General features: G+C 36.7%; 1 long non-coding RNA gene across 1 annotated transcript; it reads right to left on the reverse strand.

Moving 5' to 3' along the window:
• Nucleotides 1-8387: 8387 nt before the first annotated feature.
• Nucleotides 8388-9665, reverse strand: LOC119193821. Its single transcript, XR_005114065.1, has 2 exons — nucleotides 9544-9665; nucleotides 8388-9333 (listed from the first exon to the last, which is right to left on the reverse strand). It is a non-coding gene; the product is annotated as an uncharacterized LOC119193821 (long non-coding RNA).
• Nucleotides 9666-18495: the final 8830 nt, after the last annotated feature.

The raw sequence follows: 18495 nt of genomic DNA on the forward strand, positions 1-18495 counted from the left end.
CTTGTTGCTGCTTAGCTCGCGATTCGGTCAGTGCCATAGCTATAACCACGGGCCAGCGGCCAATACACAATTCGTGGAAATTTATAAGTTTTAAGCTATTTCATAATCAACTTCCGACAACTAGAATTACAAAAATGTATTGATTGATTTTAGTACCTTTAGCGGTATAAAGTGTATTTTGTTAATTTTGTGTCAATGTCTCTGGGGCTTACCAATAGCTGAAATGAAACTGAAACTGCTTTTATGAATGGTAATAGAAAGGCGGTTGGACAGGCAAATAGCGCAGAGTTTTGCCGTAATCTGTGCTTTAATTAGTTTCCCTGATCCTTTGAGCAATTCCCTATTTCCAATCAAATGGCTTGACACATTTTTTTTGCATATTTATTGTCGTAGAAATAAAGGTGTCGTCTTTCCTGATTGCGAGTTCTTAAACTTGACCCCAATGGGGAATGTTGATTATAATAATTTTGTTGCTGTGTCTACTTCTTCACAATCTCTATGAATTGAACTTAGATTCAATTGCTTTTTTGGTAACTGTGCTAATATGTATGTTAACTTCTAGCAGGACACCGACTCCTGGCTGTCCACCTGGAAAATACCCCGGCTCGAAATTGACTACGTCAAAGTAGTCGCGCTGTAATATATGACACTTATTGTGTTGTCTGTTTTCGTTTACAGCTGACACCTACGTAAGTTTCAAATTTGTCAATATCTTGCAAAATGACTATTGCGTTGCTTGTGTTCACTAGTGCGTTTTTTTTTTCGCAATCCAGATACAAAAATCGCCATATACAACACTTACGTACGAAGTCACATTGAATACTGTTGTGTAGTTTGGGCACCTCAATATAATGTACAAAAATAGAATGCATTCAGAAACGCTTTCTAGGACACCTTACTTTTTCTTCTAAGCTACATAAACGGGTAGTGTCGTACAATGACAAATTGAAATATTTTGGTTTAGATAGTTTGTCCACCCGCAGAAAACTTCTTGACATGACTTTCCTCTATAAGGTACTGAGAAATCAAATAGATTGTCCGTCCCTCTTAAATTCATTTAGTTTACGTGTTCCGCGTCGAGTGCCTAGGCGTGCGCTCGTTGGCGCTGGTTTGCTACATCAGCCCTCTGCCAGAACTAACTTAAATCAATTCTCCACCATATCCCGTTTGTCCAAGACATACAATTCTATTTCTGGGAAAGTGGATGTGTTTGTTGATAAATTGTCGTATTTCAAAAAAGTTGTTGTGATATTGTTGAGAGATCAAGGTGTGTAATGTCATTTTGCACATTTTCCGAATTTTATAAAAGTCTTTATTATTTTACTTATAATTTGTTCATTGTTTTTGAATATCATAAAGTCCCCACCCTTTTTTTTTTTTCTCTTTAAACTAATTTAAATTTAATGTAGTTACTACGTTTATTTGTAAAATATTACGCATTTATGATGTATGACTAGTTAATTAATATTAATATGTGTGGTGTTATTTTTTTTGTCAATGCATGCTGTGACACCTTAAAATGTTGTGCATTTAAACCTATCATTACTGTTATGTTTTATTGGAGCTATTTATAATGTAACAACTACTGGTTGTCCTAATTATAAATAAATAAATAGTCTATGTATTTGGGTACTGGTGCAGAAGAGATTAAGTTCACGATACAAAGTTATATATATTTTAGGAATAAGTAGGTACTTCGGCTTACACAAGGGTTCAGGAGTCTAAGCAACGCGTACATTACTCAGAATATTGCTTCAGCATTGCCACCACAACTGTGCCAAGCGCTTTATTTCTCGTTGCGAAGTCAATTGCAGTGTGAGAGTGCCAACTGAACAGCACCTCAAGATGTTCGTAAGCGTCGTGGCGTCGGCCTGATATTGCTTCATGCCCTATTGTAGCGAATGGCTGAGAAGTAGACTTTTGGTGGGCCCAAAGTTACGAAACTCTTGTTAAATGCTGTTATTCTTGGACAAAAAAAAATGCTTTGAACATATCAATTCTAGGCAGCATTATAACTTTTTGTAAGTGTCCGGAAGATTTGTTTGTGGATACTTACGACAAATCATCATCTTGATACAATTTTCTTGCCTTATCGTAACTTTCTTTGTGTAATTTGTACATATGGCGGTGTCATAAGATATTGGCTCTTGGCATGTTGGCTGGTGAATTTTAAAACAATTTTCATATTAACCCTTAATTTGGCAAAGTATAAAATGCTATAAAACCTGAATTTTGTCATCAGAAATGTTATTTATACACATAAAACGACTAGAAAAATTTGAAAAAAATCTGAAAAACTTAGTTTTCCTGAAAACTCATGTATGGCACAACATACACCGCCAACTACTCAAGAATACAAATCGTAAATGTGTTGTATGCAGGGGCATACATTGCCAATTACTGTAGGTACTAACTACGTATGTAAAAAAAACAACTATTATATTTATTATTTATTTTTATAAAAAAATACATAGAAATTACGTAGGCACATGGTAATCTAGTTGATAATTACGGGAATTTTTGCCAGTTACGAAACAAAGGCGGACTTGGCACTTCATACTTTGTACGACTGTAAGTTTTGAACACAATCGGCATCTTCCTTGTATGGTCATTGTCATAAAATGACCAACGTTGTCAAATCGTGACGTTTCAACTGGACTGGCTTGTGGTTCTCTTTTTTTGGTGCCTTTGTTACTACCCTCAGAACGCTGGTATTTTTTTAGACCTTCGTACAATTCGAATTTAAAGTCCTTCAAAGCAATTGACTTTTTCTTGGAATCTCTTCTGTGAAGGAGCCATGCGTTATTGATACAGATGTCAAGAAGTTGGGCAAATATGCCATCTCCTTGTCTTGAAAGGTGTTCTATATAAGGAGATAAGCATATCGGCCAAGTCAACCCCTCCCATATGCTTGTTGTACTCCTTCACAATTTGCGGACATTGAACGTCAACCTTCGTTTTGGAGTCCTTGCAGTATCTTTTTATTGTAGCTACTGGTTCAACGCCGACATAGGAACTTATCAAGGTCTATATCGCAAACTCCGATAATCAGTATAAGACGGCATGCTTACAACACCCATAATGATATGAATCGCTAAAAAATCCCGTAATTCGTCTTCAGTCAAACCCAGAGTACGTCCAGTTTGAGATATTGCATACGTATTTGTTTGTTCGACAATATCTGTCAAAATGTCTGGGGAAAAAAACTTGTAGAAATACTCCAGGGGAGTTAGGACTGTGACGCTCCTGACAGGTTCCGATTCCTCTTCTATAGAAGCCACATGTCGAAACACAGCTTTTATCCAATTATAACTAAGAGTAAACTTTTGCATTCGTCTAGGTCGTTTAGCAACATGAACACTGGGACGTTGTGATCTTGTTTTTCTGGGAATACGTGATGTGGAGGAGGCATTCGTCGACATGCTAGGTGTTACCAAACCAGGGGGTGCATTAGGTGCAATTAGTGTAGCAGTTGCAGGAGTAGCAGGGGTTGCAGGCGTTGCGGGAAATGAGGGAATATCACTCAGTACTGGTACTTGACTACAATTCGGTTCTAGAGATGGGCTTGAATAAACATTTCGGAAAATTGGTGTAAGGCGAACATTTTCGCTGGTGGGGTCTTCATCATCTAGAAGATTAAGTCTTTCTAAAGAGCTATCAATTGAGGGTGCAGAGGAGCTGGACATGAAAAGCGGTGTGTGCACACGTATTTCGTCTTCAATATCAGAATGTTCACTATCATCAGAGGGTGCATTTTGAGCAGGGACAAGCGCTAAAATTCTACCACCACGAGTTTCAAGCTTTTGCTGCAGACAAAGAAAAAAAATGCTAATATACAAACTAAGCAAAGCAAAACCCTAAAATTGGCAATATATGCCCTGACATACAAATTAAATAGGGGTATTTTTTTACAAACTTGGCAATGTATGTCAGCATACATCATGTTAATATCCAAAATAACACCAATGTAAGAAGTTAGAACTGCAAACTTATTAGACAAATTATATAATCATGATATCAAGCATAGGATTCAGTCGTGAAACTTTCCCAAACTGGGTAATAATCAATAAAATTATATAAATACCTTGGAGAGAACAGCTGACGGCCGCCGGTACGCCATTTTCGTCAACTAATGTCAAAACTAGTGATACCAGATGCCTGTTTTATATTTTCTACTAAAAGTTGTTTAAGTTGCAAGGTGATAAAAATATAATTTTACGTTATTTATGTATTTTCTAATACAAAATATTTTTTTAAAGTTGATGTATGTTGGGGCATACATTATCAAATTAAGGGTTAATTATTTCTTTAAAAATTTTCTGTAAACTTAGTAAGAAATTGTAATATCAGGGTATTTTTCAACGATTTTTTTTTATATATATAACTCGTAATCTATTCCTGTAATACCTGAGGCTAGTTTAGTATCCTCAAAGAATCTCCTGCTGGTGTTGCCGTTATTTGTATTTCCGAAGTTTGCTTTCGGTATGTTGACTAATAATCCAACTTCATTGAGGAACTTAATCTGTATTTCAATTTAATCTTCGTCTGTCTTTCTCTTCCGATACTTGTCACACGCAATTTGTATGCTAAATGTAGAATGCTTTCGAAAAATCTTATTCTAGCGTGTAAAATAGAATGGATGAATTCAGTACCATCCTTTGAAATTTTCCTTTTGTCCTTCAAGTTGTTAAACTCTTTGGAACTTTTTCTACAAATATAGCAATGACTCTCGGATGTTGTTCCAGTAGCTGCGTTGCAAAACTTTCCGTCAACTATTGTCATTGAAAATTGGGAAGAAACCACAAACTTTTTGTTGTCAATATGCACCTCAGTCGCAACCAAATTATCAATCGAAATTTTAACATAATTGATCTCTTCATTTGTTAGGTATATCAGTTGTCTCTTTGACGAAGCGAAATCGGATTGGACGACAAAGTCGGGGAGATAAAGGTGTTGGTATTTCCCAAAACACTTGTTGGTTGTCCGTGCCGCAAACAAATCGCACAGGTAGAACGCAACTTAAAAAAAAATTGCAACAGAGTCGGTCTCATTTTCAAGTTTTATTTGACTGTGCCTCCTGGGATCAGTCGCAGCCCCATTTACGTATAAGTCTTACTTTGAAGTCAAAGTATTCCGCTCTCGCTCTTTTATTTTGAATACTTCTAAGAATTCCGATAAGCGCCTAACGGTAATATCGATTAAGAGTTGTAATTGGGTTTGGCGCAGGTACTCGTTTCTGGAGCAGGACAACACTTTTTCTTCGCTTCTTGAATTATTAAGCTATAACACGGAAAGAACTTTTTTTCGTGTTTCAATTTCTGACTGTCCTCGTGTTAAGTCTGCGTCTATAAACATTTTTGAAGCTTCCATGGGGGTTAGATGCGATGGTTTTCCGCATTTAGATGTATCATAAGTTTTATTGTATTTCTTTGCACGTATCGGAGAACTTGTTGAACCTATATTCTTCGAGTATATGGGGAGGATCACGTTTTGCTGATTTGCTTTATTCAGCTTGAGCTGCGTGAAGTATAACACCATCTTTTACATGGGAGCGAATCTCTTCCATGTTTCTTCTTTTACTCCTTTTAGAAGATTCATCAAACGATTTACAAGAGCGACCTGGATGATTTGTAATTGTTACTGGAATTTCAAAAGTACCTTCTATCTAAAGATCTTTGCTTTTTTAAGAAAATTTCTTATTTTTGTGTGCTTTAATCCACTTTTGCTTCACTTATGATTTGAAAATTTTGTGAACCGTATTTGGCATATAGTTCAGCAGTATTATTGCAAAAATACAACCCCCATGCCTTGCTGAACAAGATTAACTTTTAGACCAAGTATTTTAAATAACTCTTCTTCTATTTTATTTTTCTGTGATTCCTGCTGTGGCCTTATACATTATATTTAGTATAAACTTCATAAATTTAATTCTTGCATGTAACGGCGATAAACCCACTTTAAATGCATTAAAGATTTGTTTCGCACTCCCTCTAAGTCGTTTAACTCTGCAGGTGTGTAGTCTTGAATCATACAGCATTGGATGATGTGTCAGTGATTTTCTGCGCTACTTTTCCGTCAATCATAGTGAATAGAAGTTTGTGATTTATTTTAAAAGTTGCGTCACCAATGCAGACCACAGTTTAATTTAAGTTGGCCATTTCAGATTTCATCCTTGATATTTCATTATTTGTCAGATCGGTTGATTTAAAGAAAAACTGAAATTGTATTGGCTTGCAAAATCTGGTTTATTTTACCAGTATATTTCAGTATTGCTTTCTCTATGGGATAAAAGAAGTGAGACAAAAGATGTCAAGAAATCTTCATTATATCGCAGCTTATACTCTGTATGCCCAGATCACCATCACAGCGCTATTTTGACACAACAGTAATTTCTTCACTCATTCTTGTATGTTCTGTGCTTTTTGTCTTGAATATTCTGGTCACCCTATTGGCAAGCAGTGGTTGCAAACCTACACAAGCGTACCCCACCCTTTTAGAGGTTTATAAAAAATTATATCACACTTTATTTTTCGAGGCTTATATCAAATTTAAAAATGAATTTTAATATTTCCTAAATGCTCCGCCGGCATCAATTATGGCGTCACAGCGTTGGTGCATAGACTGCACGAGCATCTCACACAGATCTGAGCCCCGAAATAAATCTCACACCTGGTCGCAGAGAGTTACGAGTGCTGCTTTCGTTCGTTTGTTTTCAAAGTCCCATCTTTGAACTATTATGGCTCTTAAATTTTCTATGAGGTTTATCTCCGAGAACCGGGACGGCCAGAGCTGTCTTTACTTTGGGTATGGTGTGTTGGACAAATGCCCTGAAAAAAATAAGATTCTGGTAGTTGTTGCCGTGGGGAACCATGTGAATAGTCTGCAGCATGACTTCCTCCAGCTAGTTGGCACGTGACTCGCCATTTGCCGTTCGGTCAATATAGTTTTCCTCTCAATTGTCAAGCAGTACTTCGTGTATAATTTCTACAATGCAGCACATTTTGATAATTATAAAAAAAAATCAACACTATTTTTATTAAAGTTTGTTGAGCGACAAATGCTGGTATTTCCAAGTTTTCGCAAAAATAAAACGGAGTGCCTTTTCATAAAGTTTTACATTCATTCAATACCCGCCATCTTGTTATTCATTCATTTTTGACGACACTCTCCTAAAGCGTATTGATATGCCAATTCTCGACCTTGTAAATACGTAAGACCATAATTATTTTTAGATACTTCTTTCTATTTAGTATATTTTAATTTAAGACATATCATTATTTTTTATTACTTCAGCCACATTATTTAGATGGGATATTATTATTTAGATTATCTGAGAGTAGACATTTATTATACAACTTTTTAATTTTATAGTCTATAGTATTATTGGTTATTTTACAGTTTTAACAGTGAAATATGAAGTATGTTGGTGCTTAAAGTTACCAAACATTTTATAATGATGAATATGTGGTATCATCAATGAAAATTAATAATTCATGCAGCTTCTGCTTGATCTGATGTTCCTTCGTGGCGATTTATGGGTAGTCCTTTGGTAACTAGCTAATATAAAGTTGTTGTTTTTCATCATAACCTCACAAATTTACCTATTCTCGCCGATTAAAACTTTTCACACACTTTAAACCATCACAAGTAATATTTTTTTTTTGTATTTAACCCTTAAATGCATGATTTTTTATTTATAGTTAAAAAATTATGTACATGACGTTTCAGGGTCTGGGAATTACTGGAAAAATACTAAAAAAAACATTTGAGAAGTCTTAGTCCACTAAATTCTTCATTTTGTCTCTGTAGGATCCAGCCTACATTATGCATTCCAAGTAAAAAAGGTACGTTCGTAAGTAGATTTACACATAGAATGATTTTACTCAAAATTAAAACAATCAGATTATATTTTTAGTTTATTTATTGTGATAATCTTTAAAACAATTATTTCTTTTGTTATAACAAAGTGAGATATTACATTTCTCACATATTGTTTGTGTAAATCCAGTACATTTAGGCATTTTACACCTATTACTTTTGTCAGAAAAAACTGGCCAGTGGGCTACTTGGTCGAGGCGAACATATTTTACTGGTGCAACCTGGCAAACACCCTTCTTCCTTTTCGCCTGTATTTCATGCTCTAATGACGAACTTGGTCTACCCCTTTTTACATCATTTTTTTCCCCAAAAGGCAAAGGGTTTCAGCTATTTCTAGGCGAAAGGTGCCCAGGTTACATAACTTCCCACCAAATCCAGGTTTTTGTGACATAACTTTCTTATAAGCTAACCATGAATTTATCATAGCAAGGTCCAAAACGTGATGGAACAATCGCATATACCACTTTCTGTTTTTTTATGGATATATGGTATCTTCCAATATAACTGTCAAGGAGATCCACGCCACCCATGTGGGAGTTGTAGTCTTTGACAATCTGTGGGCAATCAATTTGAATTTTTTCTTTTTTAGTTTTGTCGTATCTATTTATTTTTTGGACTGGATCAACTCCCACATAAGTCGATAACAAAGTAACTATTTTGTTATCTTTCCACATGGTTACAGAAATATCTGTACCATCATAGGTGGTCATCTGTTCTTCATAAGATCCCCTTGGAACAGACTTGATTGAGTGATTCATTGTTGTTGAAATGTAATAAGCTTTTGAGTTTCTCAAAACGATTTATTGTCATGCAATTATATATATGAGCAAACCCATACTTAGGAGACCAATACATTCTAACATTCGGGTATTTTATTACAGACATAAAATATAATATACCTATGTAATTTCGGACCTCTGTGATACTGGTTGAAAAAGTGGAATTAGGGTCTTTCTGGATAGCATATAAATTAGCTTCTCGAACAATTTTCTCTAAGAGGTCATCAGAAAGGAAAAATGAAAAGAAACCATACATTGTATCTAAAGACTCCAGCTCACCATATTGTAAATTACCCAAAAAAGCTATGTCATCTTCAGATGTTTTCATACCCTGCTTTTTCCATAATAATCTTCTCATCGCTTGACGTGGAGTTTGCCCGTTACGAACAGCAGGTTCCTGTTCCATTTCTGGATCTTGGATTATTGGAGGATCCTCTTCATTGGGGTCTACGTACGTAGGACCAAGAGATTCGCCTTCGAAAGGAATATCATCAGCCTCTTCTGGTTCAGATTCCAAAACTCGACGAATTTCGTCTCGGTCCCTATAAAACTGCACCTCTTCATCATTTTCCTCAATTTCTTCTTCTTCAGCCCCATCTTCTGATTCATTACCATCTAAGTCAACTAAATAGGCGCTTATTTCATCATCAGAACCAGTCCATCTTCGATTAGCCATCTGAAGTATAATTTTGTACCTTTGTTATAAATATCTCATACAATATCATAAAACATCTACTTTGGTACTGAATGCATAGTGTAGGATATGGCCTACATAAAAGTATTTCCAAGATTTGTGGTCATGCCTACTACAATTGTAAGTTTTACTAACTCTACTCAATATTTATTATTTATAAAAGCAAAATACTAATAAATCAGCACATCTTACCTTGAAAAATCCAAAAAAATCTGTTCACAAAATCAGTTCAATCACAACTTCTTCAAATCGCAGCCCGCCAAAAAGTTTTAGCAGCCAAATTTAAATTTGAAATAAACTTCCAGTACTGCCAACATAAGAATTAAAAAAAAAATTAAAAAAAAGTTCTTGATCGACCGGTGATATATTTTTTTTTTCAAGGCAAAGGCGCATGTTATTCAGCCATCAGAATGTTTTGTAGTCTGCATCCTACATTATGAATTTAAGGGTTAATTATTTTAAATAACACAAAAACACCTTAATAAACACAAATACATTAAAAATTATCACCGGCTCAATCGAAACAAATATCTTACAAAATAAAAATGCGGATTTTAGGTTTTAAAAATCACTCCTTTCAAATGGCGTCCTTCTAGCCGCAAACATTCTTGCAATCTTTCTTTCATGTTGGCGAAAACTCGCTTGCAAAGTTTTGGACTGATAGCCGCAATCTCGCGTTGGATATTTTCTTGCAGAGGCTTTATTGTTGATGGCGAATTGGTGTAGACACGAGATTTGAGGTATCCCCACAGGAAAAGTAGCGACTCCTAGCGAGGAGTCAGATAAGGTGATCTAGGGGGCCAGGCTATGTCGCCAAAGCGACTTATCAATTTCCGGGAAAAAGTTGTTTAACTTTACTCATTGAGTTCCTGGCGGTGTGTGCCGTAGCCCCATCCTGCTGAAAGTGGGTTCTGTTATTATGGCTGGCATGACGGTGCAATTCCGGTATAAAACAAATGTCGAGCATTGCGCAATATCGTTGTGTATTTAAAGTTTCTCCTCTGCCATAAAAATAAGGTCCGATTATACCATTTCCAGAAACGGCGCACCAAAATGGTCTTCGGGCTGTGAAGAGGCCTTTCATGAATTTCTTTTGGATTGCTCGAACTCTAGTAACGCGTGTTCTATTTATTAACGTTCCCTCTGAAGTGAAAATGCGCCTCGTCACTAAAAAAATGTTATTTAACCTCGTAGGTGTAGATAATCGTTCCAGAACGACTATCATAATTTTTCCATTTTACGAAGTCATCTTCTTTCAATTGCTGGATGATTTGGAGCTTATATGGATGGAACTTCAAGTGTTTTTTTTTTTATAATTTTGTGAACAGGGGTCTTTTTCCGTGGATGCTGCAATCTTTCGGACAGACTTACGTGGATTTGACAAGATTCCCTTCTCACAAGTTTTGCGTTTTCATGAGTACTAACACTCGTGGAAGGTCCAGGCCGAGGCTCATTTTCAACTGATCCAGTTCTAAATTTCTGTATCCACGTCCATATCAATTGGTTTGGACCATCCTTTAATCGCCGGATATCAAAATGAGAACAAAACCGACGCCTCGCCACATTGATCGAATTATTATTCGTAAAATACGCCTCAAGCGCAAAAGCACGGTGCGCTCCCGTCCTCTGACTCATGGTTACTAAATAACCCGCAACACTCCCGCGCCGAATGATATCCCGCTCCCTCTGCTGACGCTTAGTTAATCGCCGGGAACCCTGTTCAACGTGTAAAATCTGCCAGCGGATACCTGTACCTATCTCAGTAATAAAAATAAACACAGCGCGAACGAACTATGAGTATTTCAAGCGTATGTATAAAAATTGGAGCTACTTACAAAATAATAAACTTACGTACCTAAACAGTTTATTTACAAATTATCTATTTACACTTCCCTTTGACGAAGCAACTTCTCAAAATGCAGTCGCTCCTCGTTCGATACACAAACGTGTACGTTTTAGGTTATTGTCTTAAAGCTTTCGCAATGTGTCTCTGTCACTTTTCACGCGGTTAAAGGCGTCCACTATCGCACTACCTAACTCATGATGTGCCTCGTGTTCCCGGAAACACATGAGTCTTTTTATTTCCAACTACAAGAAAAAATCCTGGGGTGTTAAGTCCGGGCCTCTCGCCGGCCAACCCATGGGGCCGCCGCGGCCAATCCATAGGTCACCAAACTCGTTGTTGAGGTGGGCACTGTACTTGCATAATGAGCGGTGCAGCCGTCGTGCTGGTAGTACATTCCTCGAATGTAAGCTGACGGCACATCCTCTAATAATTCTGATATTACTGTTCCTAACATTTGTAAATACGAGTTAGATGACCTTCAATAAAAATAGGCCATATTAATTGGTCGTCTATAATTCCGGCCCAAACATTGACACTGAACCGAACTTGGTCGTGGTCTTCCCGTATCAGGTGAGGATTTATGAGAGTTAAGTAATGTTCATTGTTCACATTGTACATTCAAACTAGAATAAATAGAGACTCGTCCGTCCACAGTATGTTAGCGTTGGTATTGTTTAACAACCACTGACACAGAGCGATTCTTGCCAGTGCATCGTTGTCGTGAATTGCGTGCATCCGACGGAAATGATACGGGTATAATCCGTAGTATTTAATGTTTTCCACACAAAGTATTGGCTAACATTAAATTCCCGTACCGCCATTCTCATTGCCGAGGATCCCGCTCAAAATACTCCAAAATTTCCTCTTTGTTATCCGGCGAGTCATTCAGCCGTCCTCGGCCTTGCACAGGAGCCGAAATGCAATCATAATAAAATGGAATGTGAATCAAAATACCTCTTGATAGCACCTATTAAGTGGTTTGTTGAGTGTGTATTTTATTGTTTAACTCAAAAACACCTTATTAAACACAAATACTTAAAAATGTATCACCGGCTAACATATTACTAAACTAAGCATTATACACTATAAAAACGTATTTACATGGTTGTTATTCATGACAAAATAGTTATTCGGGATAACGCTCTAATCGTGATTCAACTTACTTGCCCATTCCATAAATACGCGGACTTGTCGTTAACTTCAAAAACAAGTAGGATAAACTATAAAATGATTGGCACTTTAAGGGATTTTCGGATCATTAACTATTTCTTTAAAATTTGATCCGATAACTACGGTCGCTTGAACACTACAAATCGTTTCTTTGGTTTGTGTTCCTAAATAAAAAGGCATTTTGGGTTATAATTACAAAATTTTTAATAGAATGGCATCATTGGCACTACTGGTACAGTGGTTATCACTAAAGGATCAGTCAATGGCACTAAGTATCGATTTATAGTTTTCCTTACTTTACGAATAGCGAATTAAGTTTAAATTGTATAGGCACTTCGAACTTTGTTGCCGCAGTTTTTTAGGCATTTCATTGTCTGCTGCTTCAACAGCTTTTAATACATTTTCTTCCGTATACTTTTTTTTGTATTAGAAGCATCACCTCTATTTACTTTCGGCATTTTGTGGACGTGTTGAAAAATGTTAAAAATCAATTATCCAAGAACTTTCAATTATTGGCATATACCAATAGTATAATAATTGGCATCTACAACGACATCATTAATGATTGGCAACATAAAATTGTATAGTGATTGGCAGTGCCAAAAAATTTGTTAAAACATCACCTGATGAAATCCTATACTGCCGTGCTAAGCGCCAAAGCACGATGTACGGTGTGAGGGAAACCTTATTTCGAGATAATCGCAATTTTGTAAATACAGTCTTATAGTTTTGTATGTAAAAATGAGATAGTCACTCATTTATGGTTTTTTAAACAAGTTCTAAACAAGCTTTGTTCAAGTTCAAAGTTCTGAGCTTAGCACGGCAGTATAGTGCCTTTGATAGTTGCGATATCTTTGGGCAGCCTCAAGGCTTATTATAATTTCGTCTTCGACAATTTTAATTTCAACTTTTTAACTTGCAATTGGATAATGTCTATAAATGCATCAAAAGTTCCAACATCTTGCTAAAACTTTACTTGATAATCAGCAGTTCTCTTCACCGATGCCATCGTGAGCACCTTTTCCGTGCCCAACTTCTTGATAATTCCAAATAAAAAGGTTTAATTCAGGGGAGTCGTTCTTTAGTTGCGTTAAAATATATTTATTTCGATACTGGCTAGAAGAGCTGTCAAAACGTGAATACAATTAATTTGTGGCAATTTATCGGTAATAAACTTTATTAAATGGTCTAAATGAGCCCACACCGCCCCTGCATCGAGACGTGTGCTCTGGCTAACCGTGTAAAGAGATTCCGTCGTATGCCCCTTTATTTTTAAATAAACACCCGCTGTATGAAGGGCCTAGGTATTGTAAATGTGGTATAACTAAATTTAATATTAGTGTTTTTAGCTACAAAAAAAATATATATTTTTCATCGAATCTAAAAGCTACAATACAGGTGCATAATTGCAATGTTATTTTTACTATGATATACAGAATGTTTTTTTTAAGTGAGCCTGGATGGCTGGCAAAGTCATTCGTTCAGTTGAACTATTAGAATTATAACTAGTGTTATCATCATCATTACTGCTGTCCACGCTCAGAGATAATTAATTCATTTTCAATAATATTGTCTATTTTCACATCTCGTTTAAAACCATGTAAAATTATGTTTTTTTGTTATTTCGACGACTTACCTCCAAACTTCTGAGTGACTTCTGCACACGCATTTTGTAACAAAGTTATCATTTTTCCGGTACTGAAGGGTCGTTCAGTATTATAACGCGAATTATACTGCTCCGCGAACCAATGTCCAAAAGACACCGAAACTATTTTAACTTATTTATTAAAAGATTACAATAGTTAACTTAAGTAAACGTGAATTTAACTCAGCAGAAGTATTTAAACTAACTTAATGAAACAATAAATCGATTAATGTAAGTTTCCCCGGCTGTTGCAGGTGGCTATTCCGCGTGATCAGCAAAATGTATGGTCCACCGGTGATGTGTCACCGTGATCTTCGTTGGTGGTCGCGCGTTCTCCGTACTTAGCACGCGCTGTTTGACTCTTTATTTGTGTCCAAATAAGCTCGATAGCTTTGTACTTTTTTTTTTGGGACTCTGCGCCCCACACTAGTCGTCCCCCGTATCCAGGACAAGGGTATTTTCTGTATAATTTTATATCTATCCACTGCGTGGATGGGACATTCGAGTAGGAGATGTGGGACCGTCTCCTGAACGTCAGGGTCACATTGGCACGCCGGGCTCTCCTTGCACTTGAACCGATGTAAGTACTCAGAGAACCCGCCGTGCCCCGTGAACACCTGCGTCAGCGTGGCATCCAGGGCGATCCGCCTTACGACCCTGTGCGCCCCGACCGCGTCCGGAAAGCACAGCTTCGTCACCGAAGCAGTGTCTCCGTCCGCGTATCTCCGGCTCCACTTGTCAATCGAGTCCTTTCGGATCTGTCCTTTGACGAATTAAACCGGACATTTGTCGTAGTGCGCACGGGTCTTCATGTATTGTGCGGCCTCCTTAGCGAGTACGTCCGCCCTGTCGTTTCCCTCCAACCCCACGTGTGCCTTCACCTAGAAAAATTCAATTTTCTGGGTGCGTTTCCGGGCTTCTTTTAACATTTTTTTTATTTGAAACGCTATGGGATGGAGGGTATCACCTCTGGTGATTACGTCGAGAGCGGATCTTGCGTCGCTAAAGATGCCGCACGCAGGAAGCCCGCTATGGATCGCCTCCTCCACGGCTTTGCGGAGGGCGAGAAGTTCCGCCTGATAGACAGAGCAGTATGGCTCGAGCCGCAATTTTCTGGTACTCGTCTCGGCGGCACCGTTCCATATGGACAGCGCCGCTCCGACTTTCCCATCAATCTTGCTTCTAAGATAGGTTTCAGTCTTAGATAGCAGATAAATTATTAATTTCCGGCGTTAGTTGTCAGATGAGAGATAGCAGAGTACCCAGAAACAATATCATGATATCTTATAGCCAGTGGTTCTAAAACATTATTACATTCTAAATCAAGTAAGGTTGTTATTTGGATTTGGTTACACGAGAAACGCATTGTACCTAATACGGAATTGATATTTTGGATATGAGGTTCTATATGTGGTATTTCGAATGGAGTCAATACATCTAGGTAACTTGCACGGATTTTTAGTTCGCCAAACGGATCAAAATATATACCAGAGTTCGCGCGGGCCGGTACGTAGCTGACGGGGTCGGCGCGTCGCCAACAAAGACTATGAAGTAAACAAGAAAGTTAGCTCGGTCTGGCAGGAAAGAAGAAATAAAAAAGATGTTTATAATCTTAATAAACGTAAAGGGAGGATCGTGTTGCGATCCTCACCGATGAGGACTATAAAAGCTCTAATCTAGCAATCCTTACAAACGACCTGGCAACTCTGTAGTCATTGACACTAAATGCCATTATACTCGGTTTTAACCATGTCTCAGTAAAATACAAACTATCAACATTTTACCTTTTTACAAATAATTCAATGTCAAGAACTTTGCCACAGAAACGATTTATTTTATTAAGAAATACCTGTAGCTTTTTAATTTCATTATATATTTTGATGGCGTCGTCCTAATCTAAATTTTCTGTAATCGATTTGATTACTGAGCCTAATCCGTTGATTAAACGCTCTTTCTTTTCTGTAGCTTGATTTGAAACCTATGCCGTCTTATTACAAAACGAGGTTTAACTAAAAACTCTGGTTTAAACCTATGCAAAGTACGGTTTATATAAAAATGGTATTTCAAAAAGTGGTTTAACGATAAACCATGGACTATTTGATGGTCTAATCCTAAACCTCGGCGGCCCGTAGTTTGACGATGGTCTGAATCGTAAATGTCAAATCAAATTTCAAATCATTTGTCAGATTATCTTTTAAATTGGCGTCTGTTTCGTTGTCTTGTGTTATTTTTTATCGAAAATGGATATTAACGTGGTAGATTCAGTCGATATTGAGGATATTGAAGCCGTTGAGCTACTGGAAACGCCACGCCTACTCAATAGACTCGACTGAGTACTCCAATTTTCAGATCTTTTTTTTCTTTCGTTGATCCATCACTATAATACAAAGAGTCAATTGTTCTATACAATAAGACACTGATAATAAATTTCAAAGGTATTTGCAATAGTCACCGCAATAGTTTTCTTTTAATTTTAAGGTTTCATATAACGCGCGGGAAGCTTACGTTTCGTAACACGCATTTTGATGTATTTATTACCAGCTAATACAACATTAGTCAAAACTTGAAACCTAAACAAAATTGCAATCGAAGTTACAACTATTATTGATCTTGGATCAAAATAACCAAGTCTGAATATTTTTTATACTCCTAAATATTATTTAATCATTAACATTGTATGAAAACATTTTCTTTTTTGGGTATATTGAACGTTGCGATTGAATGATGTCGTATTGAACGAATGTTGTTTGTATTTATTTGTGGTTTATATATAGTCCATGGTTCAAATGGCGGTACTAAGAAGTCTACGGTTTTTATGAGTTTTGTAATACGGACAAATTTAAACCGTGGTTTCCCAAATAAGCCTGGTTTTGTTAGTACAGGTTTAAGCTAAGGTTTATTTCGCTTTTTGTAATAAGACGGATGATGTCTAATCTTAAGTATAGAAGTTTACTTTCTATATTGAAGTCTATCTGTACATCGATAGTATATGTATTATTAGAAGCATTATGTTTTAGTTTAAATGTATAATAATTACTACATATTCCCTTAAACTATATATGTTATAAATGACTGCTAAATGGTTCGCATCTATCTGGTTGGTATTGGGCTTTCGTTTCGGTTAAAACTAGTATTTCTTTGTGATTATCTATTGGCTGTAAAACTGCGGTGCTTACGGCTAACCGGAGCATCGCCCTGAGGCGATGGTGTTCCTGATAACTGAAACGCCATAGTACGCGGGAGTGGATTCGTAATAGTTTTCGCAGTTACATTTTTTCCAACAATTTCTGCTATTTGCTCTGGATGGATGCAAACAATTGTGTAAGGACTAAGGGCCTAAGTATTTAGGTTACAATTTATTTTTACGCGCTGTTTTTGCCACCTTACTTATAAAGTTTATACACTACTTAAATAGTGCTATTTCCGTGTTTTGGTTCACTTTGCCTATGACCTGCTGTTTGTTATCCGAAAGCTTTATATTTATTAGTTCCTGAACATTTTCCATAGTTTGTTTTTATTTCAGTACGTATTCCTGATAGAATTCATTAGGAAAGTTTAGTTCTAAAGGATTCCTACTGTGTGTGTATCCATAGAGTAATTCAAATGGTGTGAATCATTGTTTGCGATGATTGCTTATTTCATTAGACTGATTGGATCACCTTTGTCTGTAATTTTCTGAATTCTCAATAGCTCTGCTTATGTTGAGTGAAGCATTTCTATAGGCGAGTTTGTATTCGGGTTATAGGGTGTTGTGAAGTGTATGTTAATATAATTTTATTATGTTCTAGTCAGATTCGATTAGATCTTTCAAAATCTCCGCGTCATTTTTATAACAACTGGGCCGCTTAGAACCACCAGTTTTGGTAACTTTCGATACAATAGTTTGATTCGATACTAGTGCTGCCTTATTCTTCGAAAACATTTGCTGCAAGTCAGCATCGCTCACAAGTATATTAGAAATTATTTCAATGTTACTGTTCTTCTCTTTAATCTCGTTAAGATTTTGTAAAGAATTTTCATTATCTTTTACTACAGTTTCAATTTGCCCAATACCCTCTAGATCATCCACAAATATTACTGGTAAAGTATTAACGTCGTACGGGGTAGGGGGGCTGATGTCAAATGAACAACCTGCAACCACTTGGTCATATTCATTTTTTAGTGAATTGTTTTCTTTGTCACTGTTCTCTTGGAATTTTTTTGTCTTTTTTCCTTTACCCATTCCTTTTGTTTTTTTATTGGTAGCTTTTTCACCTTCTAGCTTATTCTTCTTTTCTGTTGGTATTGGGACTGAACTAGAAGCAGATGTGTATTCTGGTTCAGTCTCAATATAATCTTCCTCACTTGAGCATAATACACTTTTTCCTGCCTGAACATTAAGCTTTTTCTTTCTCTTAGGTTCAACTATATTAATGGTACCGTAACGCATTTCTTTTAACATGTCTAATATTGTCTCATCTACAGCTTCAGTTTCTTTTATATC

This window comes from Manduca sexta, chromosome 7 (genome assembly GCF_014839805.1).
Source record: "Manduca sexta isolate Smith_Timp_Sample1 chromosome 7, JHU_Msex_v1.0, whole genome shotgun sequence".
Taxonomy (NCBI): domain Eukaryota; kingdom Metazoa; phylum Arthropoda; class Insecta; order Lepidoptera; family Sphingidae; genus Manduca; species Manduca sexta.